The 23728-nt window shown below is 50.3% G+C and overlaps 1 protein-coding gene across 2 annotated transcripts in view; it reads left to right on the plus strand.

Moving 5' to 3' along the window:
• The window catches only part of LOC138580854 (very long chain fatty acid elongase 4-like), a 298176-nt gene that overhangs the window by 38614 nt on the left and 235834 nt on the right, over window positions 1-23728 (plus strand). The window lies entirely within an intron of this gene.

Genomic DNA, 23728 nt, shown 5'->3' on the forward strand with positions numbered 1-23728 from the left:
ACCAAGCCATGGCAACAGCAGAACCAGAACTAAAAGTACGGACAATAATAAATGTGAGCAATACAAATAACTAACTTATTGTCGTATGGGGTAAGAAAATGGCTGCTGTCAGAAAACACACAGACTGGAGAACCACCCACATCATGCTGATATCAGTCAACTGCACAGCCAATCAGGTGCTCCTTAGAACTAAAACACCTCACCAATTACCCACAAGTCACTAGATGTACATTTTCAGTGCCATTTTAAACCAAACCTAACTACTACATGACCTTGTTTATTTTTAATTAAAAAATACTGTAGAATGTGTAACATAACTTCAAAGCTGTAGTAAATATTTTTTAAAGCATCACTGAAGTCTAATCACTTTTTCTTAACATTAAAATATGGCGGCAGCCATTTTAGACGTAAAAATCGCTGACAAATTCACCACACAGTAGAAATTGAGCCAAAGAGTGCAAAAAGAGGTGTGTTTGGAGGAAAAATGTATGGGAATGGGAGGATAAACCTATAGATTTCACTTGGCGATGGCCATTAAATGGGTGGGACACATAGCCAAACTACATAATATCCATCCTCCTATTTCAACCTGCATTGAAAAGCATTACAAACCTGCACCCAAAGCCTCTATATCAAGCTCTCATGTTAAAGCTCTTATATTTAATGACAATAGTTTTGGCTATATAGGTAGCGCTTTCAGCACCACCTAATAGCCGAAACTAAGAACCGTAGTACCGATTTGGCCAGATTCCAAGCTGGTGGACTGGGCTTTTAAGTCCTTTCACCAAAATGTATTGTTGGCAGTTACTATATGGATTGAAGACCTCTGTAAAATGTCCTTGTTAGAGAAGGTCATATTCTATAAACTGAAGAAGAGTGCCCTTTATGAAGAAATGTGTGGGTTTTTTTGGGATTTGTTGTGATTGGATCTTCTTGTAGATTCCTGTTCTATATTGTGTTGTATTAGGTAGGTTAGGGAGGTTATTTGTACTTGTTGTTTGCTGTTTTCTTGTGCTCTGCTTTTAATACAAAAATCATTGTTGGCTGATCCTTACAAAGGAACACTAACCGAAAGCAGCTCATAACCCCTGAAATAGCAGTGGGAAATCACTGACAGGGAACCAGCCGAAAGCATGAATATAATCTTGCGCTGATGGAAGGGAGGAGTTGAAAATAAGTAATGGTAATCTCTATTGTGCACTCATACTGATCGAGAACCTATAGAAGGAGTGGTGCCCTCTGCAGCAGGAGAACGAGCGCTGTAACGTGCCGACTTGGAGAGCAGCGCTTTGGTGAGCCTACAGCAGACCTTTTTCTGTTCATGCCAAGGGCTGCAACAGGATGTAACTCAAGTCTGGCTGGAGGTATACCAAACGGATTTTCACCAGTGGCTCCCTTGGCTGGAAGGGGAGCAGTAAAACCACCTGACAAAAAGCCCCAAGCAAGGGGCAAGCAACTCTTGCTGGTAAGCGTGTGTTAGCAATATCAAGACTGTGTTGCACCCTGGATGGATGGTAACAACATCAAAGGCTGTTAGGCTGACAAAATCCCTCCACAGGTGGAGAAATACCTAATGGTAGAGACGGGTTACCTGTATTCCAGCTGACCAGACTGGAGGGAGACCTATGGCTAGTGGGTGAGATAATCTTGGCCTGAAAAAGATCCTGAGCAAGGAAAGAAATACTGGCTGGTCAGAGTATTCTGAAGTGAGCACAGAGCTATATGCCTATGATGGGTCTCTTTCAAAGAGCCGGAGGATCTCCATCTCCCTAGGAATGAGACATCCATGCAGTGAGCACAGCGGAGCAGATATTACCAAGAAGTGAGCAACCCACTATGATCCTGGGGCTGAATTTGATACGTTATGGGACCCTGTGAAGCTCTATATTCTCCTAGCTGGATTTCTTTATGCACACTACATGGATCCAACCCTAGCCATTGCATATAGCAATCTTGCCCACTTCTAATTTGGACCCCCTCGAACAGGAATCTGCAACTCTTCAGATGTTTTGGACTATGACTCCCACGATCCCTTATTACGTATGGTGGCTAGTGCTTATGGGAGTTGCAGTCCAACACACATTGGGTGTCAAATGTGTCTTGGCAAAGCTAATTCGTGTTGAAGTTACTATACATTTGAAACTTACTTTCTGACGCATGTCTTCTGCTCATCCTGCCTCTCAGAAAAGCAATAGGCTGCTTTGAGCAACATGTTTTGAATCTGGGACTGCTTAACCCCTTAAGTGCCAAGGAGGAGCTACCTCGTCCTTGACATTACCTTCGTAGTGCGAAGGACGAGATAGCTTGTCCTTTTTGGCACCTTGTCGAACCCCCGGGCTATGTGAGGGGGAGGTCCCCCCTCAATGCCAGGGGGCTGGATTACCTTCAATTTCACGTCGGTGTGCGTAATGCACGCCGGCGTGAAAGTAATTTTCACTGCGGCAGCCATTTCGGGCTGCCGCAGTGAAAATGAAAGGTGAGTCTCCACCTTTCTCCCCCTCGATCTTTGGCTGTATTTCAAGCCGAAGATCGAGGGAGGTGTCGTTGGAAAGGGGAGATCCTCCCCTTTCCGACGACACAATTTGTGTAAGCATTGCTGCTCACGAATCGGGCGCAGATCGCTCGATCCGTGGGCAGCAATGCCACTAGACACCAGGGATGTGTTTTGAGTTTTGTGCTGTGCCGAAAGGCTTGGGGTTACCAGTGGGTTACCCTTTTCCTTTTGCGCCCCAGTGTATGCACCCTCACATGTGAGGTACCGTTTTCGGACATCTGTGGGAACGGGTGAAGGTATGACATCTGTTTTTGGCGATATGTTTCGGTGAGTGAACAGAGGGAAATGTCTCTGAAATTGGCTGGAAAGACAATTCTCAGACATTTCGCTCTGGCCACCCACCGAAACACACTGCCAACAACACATGGCCTACCTTCCCGCGTCCCCACACGTGTGCCGATGACACCCTCGACAAAGTGAACATTGTGGTTTTTTTCCCCACCAAATATTACACTTTGCAGGGATTGTGGGTAATAAATTCTGCGTTGCTTCGCGCAAGTCATACCTCGTCGCATTCCCACGGGTGTCCTCTTTTCAGAAATGCATGGTGTTCTGAGTTTTCCTTGTTGGCTTGGACACCCTAGGCCCAAATCTGTATGGTGTGCACATGAGTCAAAATCCTGCAATCCTGTTGTGTGAAAAGAGTTGGGGTTACCCGTGTTTTCGGCTTCGCCCTTTGTGCCCCAGTAGGTGCATCCACACATGTGAGGTACCGTTTTCATCGGGACACCTGTGGGAATGCAGGACGGTAGGCCATGTGTTGTTGGCAGCGGGTTTCGGTGGGTGAGCCGAGTGAAATGTGCGGAAATTGTTTTTATTTTTTTGCTACATTTCGTACTTTGCTGGAGTTTCTGGGTAATACATTCTGGGACGATTTGCCCAAGTTGGACCTCTGCGGATTCCCACGGATATCCTCTTTTCGGAAATGCATGGGGTTCCCTGTTTTACTTGGTGGCTTGGACACCCGAGGCCCATATCTGTATGGTGTGCCCGTCTGGAAAAATTGTGACATTCAGCTGTCGGAAAAAAACTTGGGGTTAGGGGTGTTTTAGGCTTTCCACTTGGCGCCCAGGTAGATGCACTGTGATGCTGGAAATGCATCGAAGGGACAGGGCCGCCGTATCCTTGTGCTTTTTATTGTGTGTTCTGTGGTGTTTTCCGCGCAGGAGTTCATGTGGGACTCCTGGCTGTGCAGCTCTCGCCTTTGGTTTTGGTGTACAGACCCATGGGATACCCTTATGGCACCCATCGGTAGGGGTACAACCCTGTGCCCCTAGTGTATGTTTTTGGGCACCTGTGTGTGACCCACAGAGCAGGGTATGGGCTGGTGGGAGCTACGTGCTGAATTGACTGGTGCCCTGAGCGTCCTCCATTTTGGGATGCCCAGTGTCATGAATCACAGAGTGCGCCCCTTTTGGGCTTCTTGCTCCCTGTCACAGCGGGCTTGCACTCATTAATACTCCCAACATGGCCGTCCAGCGTAATCCCTTCTTGCTCTATGCTCTACATAGCCTTTTCTACTAATAGACCACACCTTCCGCGGCTCTGCGCGTCTCAATGCTATTGCGAAGTAGCGACCAGACGTGTGCTCCGTAGCTCGCGGTTCTTCTCCTTTTTCCAATTCCGCTATTTCTTCCTAGTCCTCCCCCTTCTACCTACCTCCTGGATTCCTGGCTAGCGTGCTTCCACTGCCTCCTGGATTCCTGGATTCGGCGTCCCGGAAACTGAACGCATTCTGGATCCGGAAGAGAATCGGGCAGGCTTCTTCAAGACCCGGTCCATCCGCAAGAAGGCATCGACCAAGGACACCAGTAAAGAACGGACTCAGGTGAGAAGGGGGGGAACTCCTTGACACCCAGGCCCTGTCATTGAAATCGGTAGATTCCTGATGGAGACAAAATGGCCCCCATGGCCTCTTGCCTTCCATCGCCTGTTACCTTGATCTTCCCGAAGTCCCGGGAAGCCCTGACTCTGTCCCTTCCCATTGGCTGGCTGTTGGGGGGGGAAGTTCCATATATGGTAGTGTGGGGAAGTGCTGACCAGACTGGCTGGAGCCTTCTCAATGACCGTATGTTGTGGGTACGCCTGTCGGTGGGATCTGGGTGAAGGGAGTGTGTGACGAATACGCATTCTATGTTATGGGTGTCTAGTATCTGGTGTTTGACACAATGACTGAGACAGCCCTTCCCAAAACCGGTATGAATGCAGTGTGGAGTGTTGAATGGCTTGGTACTTGTCCCAATACACATAACTTGTTGTGAGTGTCTGGAGAGAAGTGAATGGCCTGAATGCACCGTGTGCCTGATTGGCTGCCTGCCTGCCTGAATGCCCTTAGTCGTGATTGGATGCTTGAGTATGACCCAGCGGAATGAATGGGAGATCAACAGTATATCTGGGGACCTCTCACTGTTAGGAATTGTGTTCAGAAGCTGAAGTCCACTATGACGAGTAACTGAAGCTTAAGCTTGACCTTAAAGCCCTGCTGGACGAAAAGAATTGCTGTTGCTCTCCTTCACAATCTGAAAGCAGCTGTGCCTCCAAGGTCCAAGGACTGACCCAGAGTGGACCTGGTAAGGTGCCCTCTTCCCGAGCTACGAGGGACCATCGTGCACCAGCAGATCTTTGCCCAAGCTCCCTGGTAGACAGACCTTCGACAGGCTGCCGACCCGAGACGGGGACCGCCGGGGAATCGCAAAGAGAAGCGCCCAGACTGTTGTCCGCCACTGTCGACGACCGCCGTCGTCGACTGGAGCTGCCGTGCTCCCATTTGCCTAAGAACTTTCGAATCCAAGGACGCTCTCGTCCGCATTGTCACTGCTGTATGCTGCTGGAGAAGGCCTGACCGACGCGCAGAGGAGCATCCGCCGGTGGGGTTTCCCACCACCCAAAGACCACAGAGACGCCGACGACTCGGCGCCTTTGCTGGGCCACAGTTCTTCAAACTCTTTGCGGTCCAGAACTATCGACACCGAGGTGCCCCGCATGCCTCTTCCTTGCAGGACGTTTACGCTTCGCCATCAACGAGCCCCGCTAGGAACGAAGCTGCCACTTCACCGGCATAGCTCGACCTGTTCTCTGTCGGACGTTCGACGACCCGTGACTCCTGCCTTAAAGGGAGGGCACTCAAGAAGGGCCGTCGATTCCCCGACAAAGAACGCTACAACGCCAGGTACGTTGGGGTTGCAGAACTATTGGGAAGTCTATTGTGAACAATATATGGACTGGGCTTGTGATACATCTTTGCTTTACAGGTTGCCCAGGTGGGGGGATCTCCACACACAACTTTGTCTAGGTAGCGGGACCAGTATTCTGCCAATTGTTCCAACCAACTGCTTCCTCCTATTTTCTATGGTTGGTTTCCTTATTAATTTGATCTGTGTGACATTTAACCTAAATACAGTTGATGCACTTTAATGAGATCTGCTAATAATTGTGGTACCACTTAGAACTGTATATATTTACTATTGTTGATTTTCGGAGCACAAAGTGAGTTATTGTGATATATTAATTATATAAAGACTAGGTTTTAACTGATACAGTGTGCGGACATTCCTTTGTGGGGGCTTGGTGACTACACTATACTTAAGAACCAGCCTGCATCACCTCCTGATAAGCTAGGCCTTGATTGCTCGACCACGATACCAATAATAGAGAATCTTGCTGGGGTCCTCTGTGCCTCTCCTCTACCATATAGAGAGCGGAAGTACAGACACCTCCCTCCAGCGTCTTTACACTGGTGGCAGCTTTGGGATGCTTATGGTTTGAATAATGAGTGTATAACCATTCCACTTACGAAGGATATCTGCACTTTGTTAAATTGAGGTTTAGTAAATTGACTCGGATGAGCTTAGAGGCTCTCCAGAGTGCTTGTGAAGCCAGGGAGTTAGACTTTGTGGATAAGTCTAGGGCTGAGCTGATAGCTGCCTGTTACGCTCACCTGGACCCCACAGGGGTGTCGATCGGACCTGGACAGCTGCGGTCTCCGTCAACGTGATGCGTAGTGCAGAGATGACTGTCTCGACTGGCCCACCTAGTCTTGTATGCTGGACACGAAGAAGTATTTTCCTGCAAGTGGAGACAGGGATTAGCCACCTGTGGGTTTTAGTGATGGCCTCCCAACTGTTCTCACTCTCCCCCACTAATCACCTCTGATATCCCCTTAGTAACCTCACCTTATGTTTGTAAAAGATGAGCTCTCCATCCTGCGTGTCTTGCAGGGACGCGTAGATACCAGTTACTTCACTGGTTTGAAGGCGTTGTGAGAGTTCCGGTAAGCATTGACTCTGAAGTCCCAGGCGGGATTGGTAAGTATCAAGTTCAAAGAGTTCAATGTGCCCGATGTTCACTCTTGTCCCCTTCCTTCCTTAAGTTTCAACTGAGTTCGTGAGAAGAAGGTCTCGTAGCTGCTGCTGGCGTTCTGTCCGGTAACTATTACATGCGTTAACTTGTTGTTTTTCTCCCTCTTTACAGATGCGGCATATGAAGATATGGAGAATAATACCGCCGGTGGTAAATCAGGTAAGTCTATTGTGGTAAGAGGTATTTGTTGATTCCCTTGGCTCACCTTGTTATTCTAGTGCCCCTAGGTGCCGGAGTACGGCGAAGAAATGATGGAGACAGTGCCGGATCGAAAGATGCTGTGAGAACTGGTGAGTATGGCGCCGTGCTGGAGCTGGCGAAGCGACGCGTGCAGGACTGATGTACTTCCAGGTCGGGAGATGAAATGGATCTGGAATCAGATGAGGAATTTGAAATAAGTTTGTTTTCTAACCTTGTCCTTTTCATCCTCTTTATTCTAGGAGCTCCGGATTCGAGGCGAGCGTGGCAGAAGACTGGATGCTGGCTGCTGGCACGGTGAGAGTCACGCTGCTGGATGCAGAATAACACGAAGCATGTGCTGCTGTTCGGGCGTGGTTTAAATAGCCTCCAAAGTAGTCCCAGGAAAGAAGTTCCCCAGGACCACACCCGAATAAAAAATAGTCCCATCCAGGCCTCACGTTGGCTTGTATTTATTTGCAGCATGGTCTGCATGAGGTAAGTAATGTCTATGAGCCTGGCGCCTATGGCGCCAGGACTGATTTTTATTATGAGCCTGGTGCTTACGGCGCCAGGACTGAACCCAGACAGCCCCTAGCTGGGGCTGGTGGGGTTTTTGCAAATGTCTGGATGCCTGCTCCCGGGGCTGATGGACTTGATCCGGATGCCCGGGGGTAGGCATCATGACACTGCCCTGATGGACTACCAGACTGATTGTGAAACTCTTGAAGGGGGGCATGCAACCAATGAGGACTCTGTCATACCGCCGGCGTCTAGTCGCCGGTGGGGGCTATGGAACGCCTGGCGTTGGCGGCGCCGTTAGGTCGTCCATTGTTTTTCCCTGTCCATTTCCAGGTTACCGCTCTAGTCTTTCTCTGTCTTCCCGGCTTCACTACTTAAGCACTGCCCACTTCCGGGTTCGGTGCGTTGCAACTTTGTTTCTGTCCCTTGTTGCTTGCTCCGTGTGTTTTTCCTCTGTGCTATTCTTGCTACCCCTTTGGCCTCCAGTCGGCGTTCCTTCGCCGTTCTCTCTCTCTCCTTTTTTCTCTCCCGTGGCGCTCCTTCGCCATTCTGGTTCGCCTATTTTTCTTTCCTTTTTTCTCTTTGGTTCTTGCCCTCACTGACTTTTTCCAACGTCCTCCTCTCCTGGATACTTCCAAAGACTTACCTCGCCTTCCGTCTCCTGCCCAGGATCCTTGCTCCAGTCGTCCTTCTTCTAACATCGGATCTGCTGAATTCCTTCGCATCACTCTCCGGAACTACTGGATCGTAACTTTGTTTCCCCGAGGGTTTTTTTGAGCATCTGCTTTTTTCCCCTCATTACCCGGTCCCTGCGGGAAGGAAGCCTCTTGCTTCCCTGCTTGGCAGGGAATCAGGGTGGCTTCTCACCGCGGACGGCCCTACCTCTTCTCAAAGAAAAAGAAGATTGGAAAAAAGGTTTACCGCCGCAACACTTCTCCAGAAGACTCAGGTGAGGAGGAAGCGAAGGAGGTAGTTAATAAGATTGATAGGCCTTCCAAGGCTGCAGAGGTTGACAGTTTGCAACGCCCACAGTTAAGAACCATGGCCTCACCTGAGCAGGTGCAAGAACTGCTAACAGCTGTCCATAATCTCACTCAAGAGTTACAGGTAGTAAAGACGGAGAACACTACCCTTAGACAGAGGTTGGACCGCTTCGAGCAGTCCCGCAGTGATCTTCCTCCTATGCCATTATCCTGCGGCAAATACGACGGATCACCTAACAAATTTAAGGAATTCATGGAGGCTTGCGTGATCTATTTCACATTTAGACCTCAGTCTTACGCTTCAGACCAAGCCCGCATAGGGTTCCTCATCTCCAATTTGACCGGGAATGCCCTGTCTTGGGCAGCCCCTTTGGTAACCAGTGCCAGTCCTCTCCTTCAGGATTATGCTGGATTCACCGCCCAGTTCAAACTTGCGTTTGAACAACAAGAGACTACATTAGTAGCCAGTGAACAGCTACTAGATATCCGTCGGGGAAGCATGGACCTTTTGTCCTATATCTCCCGCTTTAAAAGGGTGGCTGCTGATGCGGGTTGGCAAGAGAACGCCCAGTACACTATTTTTCGTCGAGGCCTGAGAGAAGACCTTAAGGATGAACTTGCTAGGGTTAGCCGCCCTTCTACACTCTCAGAGGTTTGGGCCACGGTCCTTCAGCTCGATTTTCGGTTATCTGAAAGACGGTCTGAGCGGCGGAGACAACGTGGGTTCCCCATTTCCGCTAACCCAGCTCCGTCCTGCTCCGTTCCCTCGGGCTCAGTAAAAGACGAGCCCATGCAGATCGGAACCACCAGGGGACCGCTTACCCCCAAAGAACGGAAGCGGCGCAGAGACCTCAACCTATGCATGTACTGCGGTTCCAACACTCATGTCTTAAGGGACTGTCCAGACGTACCTCCCCGCAGGTCGGGAAACGCCATACCTCGGAACTAGTAGGGACCAGTTACCGAGGGGGCTATTCCAGTCCCTATGTCTCTTTGTCCATAACACCTACCATCAACTCCTCCGAAGACAATCGTCTCATGGTTATTGCAGTCCAGTTTAACCACTTACATCAGACATTCGAAGTCCTAGCTCTACTGGACTGCGGGGCAGCTGGATGTTTTATGGACGTCATCTGGGCTGACAAGACTGGCATCAGTCGTCTGGAGAAGGAGGAAGACCAAAAGGTTGAGGGCGTTGATGGTACACCCCTAAGCTCCGGTCTTATCACTCATGCTACCTCTCCCATGATCATGAAGGTTCTCCATCATACTGAGACCATCCAATTTGACTTGATCCGAGCAGCTCACTTTCCTGTCATCCTGGGGGTTTCCTGGCTCCGGAAGCATAACCCTATTATTGATTGGACCAAGAACCAACTGTCTTTTTCTTCTAGCTTTTGCAAGAAGCCCTGCTCAATACAATCCTTGGCTGCAACGATCCATACCCTTCCGGATCCTCATACCCTGACGGATGATCGGTCCGTGAACAATATTCCTAAGGAGTGTCTTCGTTATCCGGAGGTTTTTGAGGGTGAAGGTCCTCAAGAACTACCTCCGCATCGACCTGAGGATTGCCATATCACCTTGGTGCCCAATGCGGTGGTACCGTTTGGCCGTATGTTTTCCCTTTCCCTCAAGGAGAAGAGAGTTCTCAAGGACTACCTGGACTCCAATTTACAACACGGTCTCATCCAACATTCCCATTCGCCTGCTTTGTTCCGAAAAAAGGTTCGGATGAATTAAGACCGTGCATTGACTACCGGGGCCTAAATCAAGTGACAATAAAAGACCGCTACCCCATGCCTCTCATGAAGGATATCCTAGAGGCAGTGCAGGGAGCACAGATCTTTTCAAAGATCGACCTTCGAAGAGCCTACATCTACTACGCATCCATCCTGGGGACGAATGGAAGACTGCGTTCCGGACTCCGTTCGGTCATTACGAGTACCGTGTAATGCCGTTCGGTTTGGTTAATGCACCGTCTATCTTCCAGCGCTTTATGGACAGAACATTCTCTGATCTTCTTTTTCATAGTGTCATAATCTACCTCGATGATATCTTGATATACTCAAAAACCGCACAGATCCATAGTACTCATCTCATCCAAGTACTTAAAAGGCTACAGGACCACCATCTCAAGGCCAATGTAGAAAAGTGTGTCTTTGGAGTTTCTCAGGTGATCTACCTTGGGTTTATCCTTTCCGCGGAAGGCATCCGCATGGACCCGGCTAAGACCGAAGCTATTTTGCATTGGCCTACTCCGGAATCAGTTAAGGATATCCAAAGGTTCCTTGGGCTTGCGAACGTCTATCGCAAATTCATTCAGGGATTCTCGGAGACGGTTCTCCCTATTACCAGGCTACTCAAGAAGACTTCCAAACCTTTTTCCTGGACTCAAGAAGCTGATCTAGCCTTCTTACTGTTAAAGGAGAAGTTTTGCTCTGCACCTATCCTCCGGCAACCGGACTAAGGATTAAGATTAATTGTGGAGACCGATGCCTCGTCAGCTGCTTTGGGTGCAGTCCTCTTACAGGAACATGCTGGACTCGAATACCCAATAGCCTATCTTTCCAAGAACTTGAATGATAGTCAATCACATTACTCCGTCATTGAGAAGGAGCTTCTGGCCATGAAGACTGCTTGCAAAGAATGGCGTCATCTACTGCAGGGGGGTATCCACCCCTTTGAGATAAGAACGGATCACAAGAACCTCAAGGTCCTGCAGAATATGGAGTGCGTCAATTCACGCCAGGCCCGGTGGGCCCATTTTTTCTCCCAATATGACTTTCTCCTGACCTATCTCCCGGGATCTAAGAATATCCTAGCAGATGCCCTTTCTCGGAGGCCATGTTCCGGTGGCTGTCATGTCATGTGGGAGACCGGAGTCTGCCGCTCCCTTTTCCTCCTGGCGAGTCTAACCGCGCGTTCGCGTCTGGGGACTCGCCAGGGGAGGAGCGTTGGGTGTTGGGCCCGGCGGTCTACGGCGCATGCGCGGAAGACCTCTGTCGCGGTTCCGCGCATGCGCCGTGGACTGGGCTCACCTCATTGGAAGGGCTTGCCTTCCAAGCCTCGTTATGGGTTCGCCGGAGCCCGGAGACGAGGCGGCTTGCGTTCCAAGCCTCTCGGGCGCCGGCGACCCATAAAAGAGGCCGCGAATCGATGCAAGCCGCGTCTCAACGCGGTTGCTTCGCTTCGTTTTGTTCCTGTTTTTCCAGTACTTACCTGGGCCCTGTCCTGGGCCAGCCTACTACCTTCCTGGAACCTGCCCTGGGCCTGCCTATTTACTCCTACCTGGGTCCTGTCCTGGGCCAGCCTACTACCTTCCTGGAACCTGCCCCGGGCCTGCCTATTTACCCCTACCAGGGTCCTGTCCTGGGCCAGCCAACTACTTACCTGGGACCTGCCCTGGGTCTGCCTACTTACCCCTACCAGGGTCTTGTCTTGGGCCAACCAACTACTTACCTGGGACCTGCCCTGGGCCTGACTGCTTACCCTTACCTGGGTCCTGTCTTGGACCAGCTAGCTACTTACCTGGGTCCTGTCTCGGGCCAGCCTGCTCACTCCTGCTATAATCCCGTCCTGGGCCTGCCAGCCACTTACCCGGGTCCTGCCTTGGTCCTGCCAAGCAACTCTTCCGGTTCCAATCTGGGTCCGCCTACTCGGCTCCTTTTAGGGCCAGTCTGCAAGCATATCTGGTCTCCCTCATTCCTGTCTGGCCTGCTCCTGTCGGTACCACCAGCACCAGCCAAGATCTTTTCTTTCTGCGGTATAGACTTGTCTTGCCGCGTCGGACATTTTGTCTACTGCTGCAGTTCTTGAGCCTTCGGAGTATTGTCATCGGACTTCATCTTGCCAGCAATCTTCACCAAGACTTTGGCCTTACCTGTCTGTGCTTGCACAGTCCCACCGTCACGTTTATCTGAAGAGTGCCTTTCGTGACATTGGGAGTCGGTCAATCCTCCACCCATTCCTATCCTGGGTGGTGGAGAGGCTGTTTCTTCGTGTCACTTGTTCATCTTTTCACGGGCTCCAGACTGGCGACCTCTGCAAGATCGACCTCCAAGACATCAGGTACGCGGCCCTCACGGGCCTCACAACTTGACAGTGGCGCAACCAGGGAACTTCCCAGTTTGCTTCTTAGAGACGTAAAATTCATATATACTGTAGATGCCTTTTTGGAGAAGGTACGTAAAGGCACACAATCTGAGGGAATTCCCCATACCGCTCTCCACTCAGATGACATCTCCATACAGGATGGCCTGGGATTCAAGCAACAACGTCTCTACCTACCCGATTCCCAGACTCGACGCACCGCACTAAGATGGTGCCATGACGATCTTGTGGCTGGTCACCGGGGGGTGAAGAATACTCTAGAACTTCTTCGACGGAGTTTTTGGTGGCCAGAAATGTCAAAAGAGGTGGACTTGTATGTCCGTTCCTGCCCTGTATGCTGTAGATCTAAGCATTCTACCCAACGACCCATTGGTTACCTACAGCAGAGTGAGGCACCAAAGAGACCCTGGAGTATTATCTCAACAGACTTCATCGTGGAACTGCCTGCTTCAGAGGGATGTTCCTGTATTATGGTCACGGTTGATTGTTTCTCTAAAATGGCCCATTTTACACCCTTGGCTGGGTTACCCACGGCAGCGGAGATGGCAACCGTGTTTGCCAGAGAGATCTTCCGTCTACATGGCACTCCCAGTAGAATAATCTCGGACAGAGGTTCACAATACACGTCACGCTTCTGGAGAGAACTTTGTAAGAGGCTGGGTATTGATCGTGCCCTATCGTCTGGTTTCCATCCCCAAACCAATGGACAAACAGAAAGGACAAATGCTACTCTTGAGCAATATCTACGTTGCTTCATCAACAACCAGCAGGACAATTGGGTTAGTCTACTTCCGACTGCGGAGTTTGCCTACAATAATGCTGTTCACAGTGCCACTGGTCTTAGTCCTTTCTACTGCTCTTATGGGTATCATCCCAGTTTTTCTCCTTCCTTGTCTCTTGCTCCTTCTACTGTTCCTTCTGTGGACTCTCTTCTCCTCACTTTGCAAGAGGCCCATAAGACTGCCATCGATAGTCTACGGGCAAGTAGCCAGCGCTATTGTAATCAGACTAACCCCAAGCGCTTGCCTTCCCCGCTTGGCAGAAGGGGACTAAGGTATGGTTATCCACCAAGTACCTCCCGCGTTGGCTTCACCCCCTCTAAGTTGTCTCCCAGATTCCTGGGTCCTTTTCCCATACTGCGCAGGATCAACCCTGTTGCCTATCGGCTTTCTTTGCCCAAACACATGCACCGCTTACATCCTGTTTTTCATTCCTCTCTCTTGAGGGAGTTTAGGCCAGATCCCTATCACCGCTCCATTCCAGCTGTACCGTCCCCGGTTGCTTTGCCCCCGGAGGAGTATGAGGTGGCCTCCGTTTTGGACTCCCGCTTGCGGGGTGGTCGCCTGGAATACCTTATCCATTGGAAAGGTTACCCCCACTCTGAGGACTCCTGGGAACCTGTCTCCCATGTCCATGCCCCGTCTTTGGTTCAGAGGTTTCACCGTCTCTTTCCGGGCAAGCCGGGAAGGTTTCCCATTGGAAGGGGGCATACTGTCATGCCGCCGGCGTCTAGTCGCCGGTGGGGGCTATGGAACGCCTGGCGTTGGCGGCGCCGTTAGGTCGTCCATTGTTTTTCCCTGTCCATTTCCAGGTTACCGCTCTAGTCTTTCTCTGTCTTCCCGGCTTCACTACTTAAGCACCGCCCACTTCCGGGTTCGGTGCGTTGCAACTTTGTTTCTTTCCCTTGTTGCTTGCTCCGTGTGTTTTTCCTCCGTTCTATTCTTGCTACCCCTTTGGCCTCCAGTCGGCGTTCCTTCGCCGTTCTCTCTCTCTCCTTTTTTCTCTCCCGTGGCGCTCCTTCGCCATTCTGGTTCCCCTATTTTTCTTTCCTTTTTTCTCTTTGGTTCTTGCCCTCACTGACTTTTTCCAACGTCCTCCTCTCCTGGATACTTCCAAAGACTTACCTCGCCTTCCGTCTCCTGCCCAGGATCCTTGCTCCAGTCGTCCTTCTTCTAACATCGGATCTGCTGAATTTCTTCGCATCACTCTCCGGAACTACTGGATCGTAACTTTGTTTCCCCGAGGGTTTTTTTGAGCATCCACTTTTTTCCCTCATTACCCGGTCTCTGCGGGAAGGAAGCCTCTTGCTTCCCTGCTTGGCAGGGAATCAGGGTGGCTTCTCACCGCGGACGGCCCTACCTCTTCTCAAAGAAAAAGAAGATTGGAAAAAAGGTTTACCGCCGCGACACTTCTCCAGAAGAATCAGGTGAGGAGGAAGCGAAGGAGGTAGTTAATAAGATTGATAGGCCTTCCAAGGCTGCGGAGGTTGACACTCTACCCCGAGGGTTGTCGCCAAATCGAATTCTGGGAATGCCACCATTCCTGCTGCTTCTGTTCCAAACCCCAGCACTTCCTTGGAGCTTGAGTTATTGAGGATGAAATTGGCCTTTGAATATCGCAAGTTGGAAATAGATGCTGAGCTTAAGAAAGAGGAGTTGGCACAGCAAGTGGAGCTCAAGAATCGAGATCTTGAACTCAAAAATAGGGATCTTGAACTCAAAGACAAGGACACTGTCAGCGAATCCAGTTCGAGAAAGCTTGAGTGGAGACTTCAGCGAAACCAGTTGAGTGTCAGGTCCCCAGCAACCAAGTTTATGAAAGATTTGGCTGGTGTGTATGCGAAGGGTTCTGATATCCTCCAATGGATTGAAGCATTTGAAATGGCTTGTGCAATTCACGATGTTGATAAGAGATTGGGCTAAGTGTTTGTTAAACAGAGAGCCTCAGACTGGATATGACTGTATTCTGAAATGAAGTGTGGAAGAAAGGGGTCATTCTGAGCGCATGAAGTCTGCTTTAATTGCCAAGTTTGGCAAGACGCCAACCCAATACCTTAAACGGTTCAAGGATTTTAAGAAACGAGAGAATGTGTCTTGGATTGACTGTGTGAGTGCTGCGCACATGAACATGATGGGGTGGATTGATGGTTACAAAGTGAAAACGTTTGTTGAATTGTCCCACCTCTTGTTTTTTTGAGCATTTTTCGGAAGCCTGTTAACCAGATCTGCGTCAGTATGTTGCTGACCAGAACATTTTGGACGCCTTTAAGCTGGCTAGGTTGGCTGACAAGTGGGTCTTTCACCGTGTGTCCCCTAAGGACTCCAGTGGGAAGGACAAGGACAAAGATAAGGGGGCCTCTCAGAAAGCTGAGGAGTCCCAAAAGCAGTCACAGTCAGGTAAACCAAAACCTTCCTCTCCGAAGACCCAAAAGCCTAGTGGGGATAAGTCTGTTGTCGGTGGGAGTAAGAGTAGTGGTCCGCCTGCTGCAAAGCAGGGTCCCAGCGGTTCCAGAACCGTACCCCATACACCCGGCACTTGTTGGGATTGTGGGGCTCTGGATTACTGAATGGGTGACCCCAAGTGTAAGGGTAAGGCACTTGGAGTCCAGGCTGTCAGCCTGACCTATCCCTACTCCGTACCTGAGGTGGAGGCCACTGTCCTCCCCTCCTCTACTGGGATCACCTTCGGTGCGCCCGTAGAGATTTCCTTAGTGTCCCTTGGGGTCTGGGACCAGTACGCAGAAGTACTGGCGACTATCCCAGAGAACACTCGTAGGTTTTGGAGAAGTGTCCTCTTGAATGGCCAGCCTTCTACTGGTTTGAGAGACACTGGGGCAAGCATGACAGTGGTGGACAGGACCCTGCTCAAGCCAGAGGACTATGTAGGTGCTCCTCTGAGAACCACCAGGTTAGCTGGTGGGCCTCCCAAATTATCGCCTCTAGCCTTAGTCAGCATTGCGATTGGAGACAAGACAGCGAAGCTTCCGGTCCTGGTTCAGGATAACGTGCCTGCGAACATTTTGTTGGGAAACAATTTGTTCGAGTTGGGGATGATCACGGATGGTCTACCTATGGCTGCTGTGGCAGTCACCCGATCGCAGGCCACACAGGGTCCGGCTGCGAGCCCGGGATCCTTGCCGATGGGGAAACCCAGGGCGCGAAGGAAACGGAAGAGTAAGAAGGCCACCTCTGTGGAGGGAGCCCCGGCTCTTCCTGCTGTTTCCAACAGCACCCATTGGGATCCATGCTCAGGACGGGCTGGGTCCAGTGGGGAATCCCGTCTCAACTCCTGTGGGAGAAGAGCCAGAAGACTTTCCTGTGGGAGAGGCTCTCAACCCGGAGGATCATCCCGACCTTCGATGCTAGTTAGCTGAAGGGGAACCCGCCCGGGCAGACTTCTGTAAAGGACAGAGAGAGTGCCACTCTCTCGAGGGTCTGAGGAAACAGGCCCTGTCCCAGGCACAAGGAGAAGTGCCGAGGACATTCTAGATTTATTGGGAGGGTGAGCTCCTTGTTAGTGAGCCCACTAAGCCTGAACCTGGTGCCCTCAAGAGGTTGGTGGTACCCCAGGTTTAGAGGCCCTTCCTGCTGCAGTTGGCGCACGAGGTGCCCTTGGCTGGTCATCTTTGTACCAAGAAGACTAAGCAGAGGCTCTCTGCCCATTTATACTGCCCTGGGATGGGAGTAGCAGTGGAGTCCCACTGCAGGACCTGCCCAACTTGTCAGTTGTCTGGCAAGACTGGAGGCAGTGTCATTGCCCCACTGAAACCATTGCCAATGGTTGGCACACCATTTGAGAGGGTGGGCATCAACATTGTTCGTCCCCCTTGACCTTCCCACGTCAAGTAGACATCGGTTCATCCTGGTCTTGGTTGATCATGCCACCAGGTACCCTGAGGCTATGCCCCTTCGAACTGTTACTGCCAAGGTGGTTGCCAGGGCTCTCCTGGGCATTTTCACCCGTGTTGGATTCCCTAAGGAGGTTAACTCTGATAGAGGATCCAATTTCATTTCGAGTTACATGAAAAGCATGTGGAAAGAGTGCGGGGTAACCTAGAAGTTCTCCACCTCTTACCACCCACAGACCATTGGTCTGGTTGAGAGATTTAACACAACTCTCAAGGGCATGATAGGCGCCTTGGAAGAGCCCTTAAGGAAAAAGTGGGATCTTCTCCTGCCATGCCTGCTGTTAGCTTACCGAGAGGTACCTCAAGAGGGTGTTGGTTTCAGCCCCTTTGAGTTACTCTTTGGACATCCCGTGAGGGGTCCCCTTGCCTTAAACAGAGAAGGTTTGGAGGCCACCCCTCCAGGTCCTGCCAAGCAAGTGGGGGACTATGTGTTAGGCCTCAGACGGAGGATGACACAGATGATGGGTCAGGCAACAGCGAATCTCAAGGCCAGCCAGGAATTGCATAAGTACTGGCATGACCTTAAAGCATCGCAAGTGGATTGGACTCCGGGACAGGAGGTCCTCGTGATGGAGCCTACCAAGCCTCTGGCTTTGGCAGATAAATGGACTGGACCCTTCAGGATAATCTCCAAGGTGGGCAAAGTCAATTATCTGGTTGACATGGGAACCCCTGGGGTAGCCCCTCAGGTATTCCATGTTAACAGGCTCAAGCCTTTCCACAGTTGTGCCGAAGTCTCATGTCTCTTGCTAGCTTCAGAGCAAGAGGAGGATGAGTGTGAGCCCCTTCCTGATTTGCTGCATAGCAACTCTCAGGATGGCTCAATGTAGGGGGTACATCTCTCTCCTGATCTGACGACACAGCAGCAGAAGGCCTTCAGTACTTTGCTCCGGCGGTACGCCTCTCTGTTCTCACTGACACCAGACTTACACCGTGGTGTAGGCACTAGATTGACACTGGTGACAGTTTGTCTGTCAAAATAAGGTGCTACTGTATGTCAGATACAGTTAAGAACCACATCCAGGCCGAGGTCACCAAGATGTTGGATCTGGGTGTTATTGAACCCTCAACAAGTCCCTGGTCCAATCCCGTGGTCCTTGTTCCCAGGCTGGTACCAAGTATTGGATGTGCTGTGTAGACTACCGAGGAGTCAATGCGGTCACCAAAACTGACGTGCACCCATTGCCTAGGGCTGATGAGCTCGTGGACACCATAGGTGCTGCCAAGTTTGTGAGCACCTTCGACCTTACCTCAGGCATTGGCAAATAGCTCTGACGGACCATGTCAAGGAAAAGACGGCGTTCTCAACACCAGAGGGACTTTACCAGTTTGGGGTCATGCCTTTTGGGTTGAAGAATACCCCTGCCACTTTCCAGACATTGGTCAACGATACGCTCAGTGGGCTGGAAGCCTTTTGTGTGGCTTACTTAGACGACATTGCCCTCTACAGTTCCACCTGGGAAGAGCATTTGACGCATCTGGATAAAGTGTTGCAGGCCTTGAAAAGGGCAAACCTCACTATCAAGGCCACCAAGTGCCAGATAGCTCAGGGGAAAGTCACATATTTTGATCATGAGGTAGGAGGGGGTCAGATCCAACCGCTCCCTAGTAAGGTACAGGACGTACATGACTGGGAGACTCCCACTACTCAAACCCAGGTGAGAGCCTTTTTGGGGCCTCACTGGGTATTATCGCAATTTCATGGCAGACTATGGAACCATAGCTGTACCCCCGACAGCTCTGACTTCGCCCAAACAGCCTAGGAAGGTTAATTGGACTGAAGACTGTCAGAGGGCATTTGATGGCTTGAAAGGAAGTCTGTGTAGGGCACCTGTGTTGTGTGCGCCCGATTACAGCAAGGCCTTTATCGTTCAAACTGACACCTGCGACACCGGAATTGGAGCTGTCTTGTCCCAGTTAGATGACAAAGGAAGAGAACATCCGATCATATTCATCAGTAGACAACTTAAGGGTAGGGAACTTAGGTGGGCTACTGTTGAAAAGGAATGTTTTAGTATAGTTTGGAGCCTTAGGCGTTTTAGACCCTACCTTACCGGGTCTACCTTCAAGGTCCAAACCGATCATAAGCCCCTGAAGTGGCTTATGCAGATGAAGGGTGAGAACCCAAAACTGCTCAGGTGGTCCATTAGTCTGCAAGGGCTAGTCTTCACCATTGAGCCTAGACCAGGGAAGAGTCATGATAATGCAGATGGCCTTTCCAGAAGGTAAGTTGACCGTCTGGATGAGGGTATCTATCTTGTGGGAGATTAGGCACCCTAACCTCAGTCTGGGGGGGGCAACTGTGATGCTGGAAATGCATCGGAGGGACAGGGCCTCCGTATCCTTGTCCTTGACTGCTTTTTATTGTGTGTTCTGTGGTGTTTTCCGCGCAGGAGTTCATGTGGGACTCCTGGCGGTGCAGCTCTCTCCTTTGGTTTTGGTGAACAGACCCATGGGATACCCTTATGGCACCCATGGGTAGGGGTACAACCCTGTGCCCCTAGTGTATGTTTTTGGGCACCTGTGTGTGACCCACAGAGCAGGGTATGGGCTGGTGGCAGCTACATGCTGAATTGACTGGTGCCCTGAGAGTCCTCCATTTTGGGATGCCCAGGCCCTGTCATTGGAATCGGTAGATTCCTGATGGAGACCAAATGGCCCCCATGGCCTCTTGCCTTCCATCGCCTGTTACCTTGATCTTCCCGAAGTCCCGGGAAGCCCTGACTCTGTTCCTCCCCCCTGACTGGCTGTTGGTTGTAAGTTCCATATATGGTAGTGTGGGGAAGTGCTGACCAGACTGGCTGAAGCCTTCTCAACGACCGTATGTTGTGGGTACGCCTGTGGGTGGGATCTGGGTGAAGGGAGTGTGTGACGAATACGCATTCTATGTTATGGGTGTCTAGTATCTGGTGTTTGACACAATGAATGAGACAGCCCTGCCCGAAACCGGTATGAATGCAGTGTGGAGTGTTGAATGGCTTGGTACTTGTCCCAATACACATAACTTGTTGTGAGTGTCTGGAGAGAAGTGAATGGCCTGAATGCACCGTGTGCCTGATTGGCTGCCTGCCTGCCTGCCTGAATGCCCTTAGTCGTGATTGGATGCTTGAGTATGACCCAGCGGAATGAATGGGAGATCAACAGTATATCTGGGGACCTCTCACTGCTAGGAATCGTGTTCAGAAGCTGAAGTCCACTACGACGAGTAACTGGAGTAACTGAAGCTTGACCTTAAAGCCCTGCTGTACGAGAAGAATTGCTGTTGCTCTCCTTCACAATCTGAAAGCTGCTGTGCCTCCAAGGACTGACCCAGATAGGACCTGGTAAGGCGCCCTCTTCCCGAGCTCTGAGGGACCATCGTGCACCAGCAGATCTTTGTCAAAGCTCCCTGGTAGACAGACCTTCGACAGGCTGCGGACCCGAGACAGGGACCGACGCGGAATCAAAAAGAGGAGCTCCCAGACTGTTGTCCGCCACTGTCGACGACAGACGTCGCCGACTGGGGCCGCCGTGCTCCCATTTTGCCTAAGAACTTTCGAATCCAAGGACCCTCTCGTCGGCATCGTCGCTGCTGTATCCTGCTGGAGAAGGCCTGGCCGTCGACGTGCCGAGGAGCATCCGGCGGTGGGTTTCCCGCCACCCAAAGAACACAGACGCCGACGACTCGATGCCCTTGCTGGGCCACACTTCTTCAAACTCTTTGCGGTCCAGAACTATCGACACCGAGGTGCCCGGCACACCTCTTCCTCGCAGGACGTTTACGCTTCCCTGTCAACAAGCACCGATAGGAACGAAGCTGCCACTTCACCGTCATAGCTCGACCTGTTCTCCGTCAGACGATCTACCCGTGACTCCTGCCTTAAAGGGAGGGCACTCAAGAAGGGCCGTCAATTCTCCGACGAGGAATGCTACAACGCCAGGTACTTTGGGGTTGCAGAACTATTGGGAAGTCTATTGTGAACAATATATGGACTGGGCTTGTGATACATCTTTGCTTTACAGGTTGCCCATGTGGGGGGGATCTCCAAACAGAACTGTGTCTAGGTAATGGGACCAGTATTCTGCCAATTGTTCCAACCAACTGCTTCCTCCTTTTTTCTATGGTTGGTTTCCTTATTAATTTGATCTGTGTGACATTTAACCTGAGTACAGTTGATGCACTTTAATGAGATCTGCTAATAATTGTGGTACCACTTAGAACTGTATATATTTACCATTGTAGATTTTCGGAGCACAACGTGAGTTATTGTGATAGTGTACATAACCTTGAATATTAATTATATAAAGAGTGTGTTTTAACTGATAATGTGCGGACATTCCTTTGTGGGAGCTTGGGGACTACACTGTACTTAAGAACCAGCCTGCATCACCTCCTGAGAAGCTAGGCCTTGATTGCTCGACCACAATACCAATAATAGAGAATCTTGGCTGGGGTCCTCTGTGCCTCTCCTCTACCATATAGAGAGCGGAAGTACAGACACCCCCCTTCGGCATCTTTACATGCACCCCCACATTTGAGGTACCCTTTTCATCAGAACACCTGTCAGAACGCAGGACGGTAGGCCTTGTGTTGTTGGCAGCGTGTTTTGGTGGGTGAGCTGAGTGAAATGTGCGGAAACTGGTTTTTGTGTTGCCACATTTCGGACTTTGCCAGGGTTTCTGGATAATAAATTCTGAGCTGATTTGCGCAAGTCAGACCTGTGCAGGTTCCCACGGATGTCCTCTTTTCTGAAATGCATGGGGTTCCCTGTTTTCCTTTGTGGCTTGGACACCCGAGGCCAATATCTGTATGGTGTGCCCGTCTGCAAAAATCGTGAAATTCAGCTGTCAGAAAAGAATTGGAGTTAGGGGTGTTTTAGGCTTTCCCCTTGGCGCCCAGGTAGGTGCACCCACACATGTGAGGTACCGTTTTCATCGGCACACGTGTGGGAACGCGGGAAGGTATGACATTTGTTGTGTTTGTGTGGTTTTGATAGCTTTCCGACCCATTTGCTGGTGCCCTTTGTCACACAACCCTTTCATTTATCAAAAGTGCCCTACATTTAGTCACTGGTTTAGGCACCATAAACTTTTGTAACCTACACAAGTCACCTACCCTTGAAAAGGTCTGCCTGTCCTCTTTCTAAAAATGTATGCTTGCCATTCCTCACCACATTGGTTTTCCTGATTTACACATGCTAAGGACGTCTGTTCAGGCTGTAAGCATATAACTCCTGTGTACCATGGCTCAGTGTTTGGCTTGTGGTATTGCTTGTTTTGTGAAACACTACAAAAAATGTGTGATTTCCTAACTGCAAGAGTCGGGTGAATGTAGCGGAGCATTGTTTTAATCAAAATTCATAGAAGCCATTGCCGTACCAAGCCAACCATGTCCACACAATACCTTTTTTTTCTGTCATTTTCCCGCTTTTCCCCCAAACTATGGCATTTTCCCCTACCTAGTTGTTGCCCGACCTGCGCAAATCACCCCTTCCTAAATTTGGAATTTTGTCTACTTTTCAGAAATGTATACCTTTCTGTCCACCAATTCGGCTTTCCTACCCTTTTCTTTCATTCCATCCATGCATGCTCAATTGGCAAAAATTGCCAAAACCGCCTACCTCTCACAAAATGGTTGATAACCATATCAAATATTTGTTTTCGTTTCCACTCAACCTGTTTGTGAAAGCCAGAAAATTTGGAAATTCAGCACAGCAAACCATTTGTTCCTAGTTCTTACAAGGAAAAAACCACAGGCTTCTTTGAACATCATTGGCATTTTTTGAAAAAACAACATTTTCGCCCTTTTTGGTTATTTTCTCTCACTCCCATACAGCAACCTAGGATTCCTGGGTGGCGTTACGACCACCTACATGTGTGGAAAAAAAGGGCCAAATTTGGCCGAGATATCTCATGTAACAAAAAAGTTACAAGGCATTGAATGGCGACATACCGAAATCACCAAAAAAGGTCTTGGCACTGGGGGGGGAACCCCATGGAACTTAAAGGGTTAAACAGCCATATAGGGCTGTGAGGGCTTTGAGATTTTGATGTGCAGATAACAAACGCTTCCCAAAACACAGTGGCAGGCTGGCAAGTAATTCCAGCCCAGCGTCTGACCCTCTTGGGGTAGCTTGGCTCCTCTAGATCACTGTTAAATGGTGCGCTTCACACAGACCCATGGCTGGCCTGCTAGGGACAGAGTGTCGGTCCACTCGTGTGTACCCTTGAAGTGTGCCTTGTATTGAGCCATCAGTCACTATACCAACCAGGCTTGGGCTGGTTTATAGGTCAATGCCTGAACGACCAACGTGGGCCAGTTCCATGACGTCGTGAATCTCCCAGTTTTGACCA

This window comes from Ambystoma mexicanum, chromosome 3p (genome assembly GCF_040938575.1).
Source record: "Ambystoma mexicanum isolate Mex_15411 chromosome 3p, UKY_AmexF1_1, whole genome shotgun sequence".
Lineage (NCBI taxonomy): Eukaryota > Metazoa > Chordata > Amphibia > Caudata > Ambystomatidae > Ambystoma > Ambystoma mexicanum.